Genomic DNA, 5,342 nt, shown 5'->3' on the forward strand with positions numbered 1-5,342 from the left:
TCGGGCTTCCCTGGTGGCACAGTGGTTGAGAGTCCGCCTGCCGATGCAGGGGACGTGGGTTCGTGCCCAGGTCTGGGAGGATCCCGCGTGCCACGGAGCGGCTGGGCGCGTGAGCCATGGCCGCTGAGCCTGCGTGTCCGGAGCCTGTCCTCCGCAGCGGGAGAGGCCACAACAGTGAGAGGCCCGAGTACCGCAAAGAAAAAAAAAAAAAAAAAAAAAAAACACAAAAAAAAAAAAAAAAATCATCCAGAGACCACTGGCACACACCTGTAGTAAAAGAAAAAAAAAAAGCTTGATTTAGCCTGCAGCAAAAGACAATAAAAAGCAGAAGAGTGAGTCAAATATAGTACAAACCAAAGTCCAAAGTGGGGGAGCTTAGGGTAAGGTTTTTGTAGGACCTGGGAGCTGGAATTAGTCACAAGATGGTCTTGGCATGGATTATTTAGAATATGTAAACCAGGCAAGTTGCTGGAACAGTCAATGGTCTCAGTTTTAGAACATACGACCTTTTCGGAGTTATTGTTACATCATTCTGTGGTTCTGTCTTGGAACATACGCATTTAAACAAAGAGATAAACAATTTTGACCTTAAGTCATTTATCTGTTTTACTAGTTATAGTGCAGACCATTTTGTAAGCTATGGTTTCTGTTTCAACTCTCATCCTCAATCTATACAAGGGAATCTGAACTAGCCCCTTCCCACGCCTTCATGTTCCATGAGGAAGCCTCTAGCCAAGGTGTATTTGATGAAAAAAATCCCTTTCTTCTACTTGTGTTGTTTCTTTTTCCCAGCAAGACTCACCCCCAAGCTTGAGGGGAAAGGAAGAGCTCAAAACTGGATCAGTTCTATCATTGCCTTTGCAAACAGTGTTTTGTCTAATTATAATTCCACTGCAAAATTCTACTCTTTAATACCCAGCTCAAAATTGCATCTTTTAAAAAGTATTTTCCAATGTCTCTTCCTTCTCTCTTCCCCGTCTTCAGCTCCCACCCCTGACTTGGAGGATAAAATTATGCTCCCTATGTGTTCCTGGTGCTTAGTAGTCTGCTTGGTACACAGTAGATGCTTAGTATATATTTTTGAACTGCGTTGGTAATATCTAATTAATTTGGCAATAGATATTATTAAAATACTTTGATATTACTGTTACTTCAGCTCTTTCTAAGTTCTCTCCTCTCTGATTTCCTATTGCACAGTTTGGCATTGTTGTTCTCTGACAGTTTCATACATATTAGTTTTGCTTGTCTTTTATTCCAGTTACTAATAAATTGTGAGCTCTTAGGGATAGGGACAATTTCTTTTACTGGGTCGGCACCCTCCACCCCACTCCCATGCCCATTCAGACTTAAGACGATTCTCATACTTCCTAAATATTTGTTGGTTTTGAGCTTATTTTGAGATATTAGCTTATGTTTTCTCCTGTATTTTCCCTACCCTTCATTTTATCCCATTCAAGAAGGCAGTTGGCCCAAACTTCATTGCCTCAGGGAAGAGTTGAGGCCAGGTGTGAAGCAGGAGTAGAGCATCAGCCATTGTGTGTTTTTCCCCAAAGGCCTAAACACTAAGTTGAATGGAGAAAGTTTGGAGAGGGAAATAAAGAATGGGATTCCCACGTACAGACAGAGCAAGTGGAGAAAGCAGGCAATTGTCAGGTCCCCCTTCCACTGCCTCCAGCTTAAAATAATAATAATAATAATGACATGATGGAGAATGTGGAGAGGAGAGAGAGACAGTTCTGGGGGTCCAGGAAAGGTATGGACTCAGGTCCTGCCTGCAAGGCACAATTCCAAAGTAGTGTCAAACCTTCAAAGAGGAATGGCGGGTTTGACTGTGAGAGACCCTGCGGTGGATCGTTCTCTACATTCGGTGTTTGTGGGGAACATTCCATATGAGGCTACTGAAGAGCAATTAAAGGACATCTTTTCTGAGGTTGGGCCCGTTATTAGTTTCAGGTTGGTATATGATAGGGAGACAGGAAAGCCAAAAGGTTGTGGCTTCTGTGAATACCAAGACCAAGAGACAGCACTTAGTGCCATGCGAAACCTAAACGGGTGTGAATTCAGTGGGAGAGCACTTCGAGTGGACAATGCTGCCAGCAAAAAGAACAAAGAAGAGCTGAAGAGCCTTAGCACTGGTGCCCCTGTCATTGAATCACCTTATGGAGAGACCATCAGTCCTGAGGATGCCCCTGAGTCCATTAGCAAAGCAGTTGCCAGTCTTCCACCAGAGCAGATGTTTGAGCTGATGAAACAAATGAAGCTCTGTGTCCAGAATAGTCCTCAGGAAGCACAGAACATGTTGCTTCAGAGCCCTCAACTGGCTTATGCTTTGCTCCAAGCCCAGGTAGTGATGAGAACTGTGGATCTAGAAATTGCCTTGAAAATTCTGCATCGCCAGACAAATATCCCAACACTGATTGCAGGCAACCCTCAGACAGTCCACAGCGCTGGACCTGGCTCAGGATCCAATGTGTCGATAAACCAACAGAATCCTCAGGCCCCTCAGACCCAGTCTTTGAGTGGAATGCATGTCAATGGCGCACATCCTCTGATGCAAGCTTCTCTGCAGGCTGGAGTTGCAGCACCAGGGCAGATACCAGCGACCGTAACAGGACCTGGGCCTGATTCCTTAGCACCTGGAGGAGGAATGCAGGCCCAGGTTGGAATGCCAGGCAGTGGACCAGTGTCCATGGAGTGGGGACAAGTGCCGATGCAAGACCCCAGGGCAGCTATGCAGCGTGGGCCCTTGCCTGCCAACGTCCCAACTCCTCGAGGTCTGTTGGGAAACGCTCCAAATGACCCACGCAGAGGCACTTTCCTTTCTGTAACTGGAGAGGTAGAGCCTAGAGGTTACCTGGGACCACCTTATCAGGGTCTGCCCATGCACCATGTCTCTGGCCCTGACAGCTGAGGCCCACCCCCACGTGAGATGAGGGGAGGGCCATTAGCTGAGTCCAGACCTCTAATGGCAGAGCCAAGAGGACACATGCTAGATCAGAGGGGTCCACCATTGGATGGCAGAGGTGGAAGAGATCCCCGAGGCATAGATGCACGAGGGATGGAGGCACGAGCCATGGAGGCAAGAGGATTAGATGTTAGAGGATTGGAAGCCCATGCGATGGAGGCCCGTGCAATGGAGGCCCGTGAAGTGGAAGTCAGAGGGATTGAGGCCAGAAGCATGGATACAAGGGGCCCAGTCCCAGGCCCTAGAGGCCCTATACCTAGTGGAATCCAGGTCCCAGTGCGATTAATATGGGGGCAGTTGGCCCCCAGGGATCCAGATATGTCCCAGTCATGCAAGAAGTGAGCATTCAGGGTGGAGGCCAGCCTGGAGGCTTTAGTCCTGGCCAGAACCAAGTCACAACACAGGACCATGAGAAGGCTGCTTTGATCATGCAGGTTCTTTAACTAACTGCAGACCAGATCGCCAAGCTTCCTCCAGAGCAGAGGCAGAGTATCCTGATCTTAAAGGAACAAATACAGATGTCTACTGGAGTGCCTTAAAATGTTTTCAAAACTACCTGGTGACAAATCTGGAAATTAATTCCATAACTTGGTTGAAATGTTGCAAAAAGATGATTTCTGCATCCTACCCTTTGAATGACTCAAATTGGTGCCAGGTGGAGGACTCCCATCACCTTCTCTCAGAACAAAATCAGTTCATTCTGTGGTCGTAGTTTATATGTTTTCTGTGACTTGAAATAAACTTTGAACACAATTTTAGTATATTGCAAATTGATATACATGACCCTTTTGCTATTAGAAGGCTGAACACCAAGGGTGAAACCTTATGTGTGTTTTCTACCCTTACTGCAGTATTGTACTTTTTTTTTTAACATCTTTATTGGAGTATAATTGCTTTACAACAGTGTGTCACTTTCTGCTTTATAACAAAGTGAATCTGTTATATATATATATATATATATATATATATATATATACACTCTTTTTATATTATTTTCCCATATAGTATAGCCTCTTCTTGTCTTGATCCCTTCATCATTATGTAATGCCCTTCTTTGTTTTCTGTTGTAGTTTTCATTTCAAAGTCTACTTTGTGTGATATGATATTGTTACCCCAACTTTCTTTTAGTTTCCATTTGTATGGTATATATTTTTCTAGCCACTCACTTTCAGTCTGTGTGTGTCTAGCTTTGAAGTGAGTCTTGTAGGCAGCATATAGATGGGTCTTATTTTTTTGTAATCAGCCACCCTATGATTTTTGCTTGGAGCATTTAGTCCATTGACACTTAAAGTGATTATTGATTGTTTGTACTTATTGTCATTGTGTTACTTGTTTTATCATTGTTTTTGTAGTTCTCTGTTCTTTTCTTCTTTTAGTTTCTTCCCTTGTGATTTGATGATTTGCTTTAGTGGTATGCTTGTGTTCTTTTCTCTCTAATTTTTATGTATCTATTATAGGTTTGTGATGTGGTTACCATGGGGCTTATATATTTTGACCTATAACTATATCTACTTGTTTTAAACTGGTAGTCACTTAAGTTCAAACACATTCTAAGGATTTACATTTTTACTCCCCTGTCCCCCCACAGTTTTACTTTTGTTTTTATATTTTACATCTTCATGTCTATCCCTTGACTGTTTATTATAGTTAGACTTGATATTACAATTTCTGTCTTTCAGTCTTTGTACTAGCTTATTTTAGTGATTGACCTATAGCTTTTACTATATATTTGCCTTTACTAGTGGGATTTTTCCTTTTCTATAAATTCTTACCTCTTTTTGTAGTTTTTTCTTTTTCACTTAAAGAGGATCTTTTAACACTTCTTGTAATGTTGGTGTAGTATTGATGAGCTCTTTTAGCTTTTGCTTGTCTGAGAAGCTCTCTTTATCTCTCCTTCAATTCTGAATGATAACCTTGTGGGTAGAGTATCATAGGTTTTACACTTTTTCCTTTCAGCACTTCAAATATATCATGCCACTGGGCACTTAGGTTGTTTCCATCTCCGTCTGGCTATTGTAAACAGCTGCAATGAACGTTTTGGTACATGACTCTTAAGAAATATGGTTTTCTCAGGGTATATGCCCAGTAGTGGGATTGCTGGGTCGTATGGTAGTTCTATTTTTAGTTTTTTAAGGAACCTCCATACTGTTCTTCATAGTGGCTGTATCAATTTACATTCCCACCAACAGTGCAAGAGGGTTCCCTTTTCTCCACACCCTCTCCAGCATTTATTGTTTCTAGAGTTTTTGATCATGGCCACTCTGACCAGTGTAAGATGATATATCATTGCAGTTTTGATTTGCATTTCTCTAATGATTAATGATGTTGAGCCCTCTTTCATGTGTTTGTTGGTAAGCTGTATAATTTCCTCAGAGAA

The 5,342-nt window shown here is 42.7% G+C and overlaps 1 pseudogene; it reads left to right on the forward strand.

Moving 5' to 3' along the window:
- Positions 1-1,816: 1,816 nt before the first annotated feature.
- Positions 1,817-3,504, forward strand: LOC103077219 (cleavage stimulation factor subunit 2 pseudogene; annotated as a pseudogene).
- Positions 3,505-5,342: the final 1,838 nt, after the last annotated feature.

Source organism: Lipotes vexillifer, unplaced genomic scaffold (genome assembly GCF_000442215.2).
Source record: "Lipotes vexillifer unplaced genomic scaffold, Lipotes_vexillifer_v1.1 scaffold732, whole genome shotgun sequence".
Lineage (NCBI taxonomy): Eukaryota > Metazoa > Chordata > Mammalia > Artiodactyla > Lipotidae > Lipotes > Lipotes vexillifer.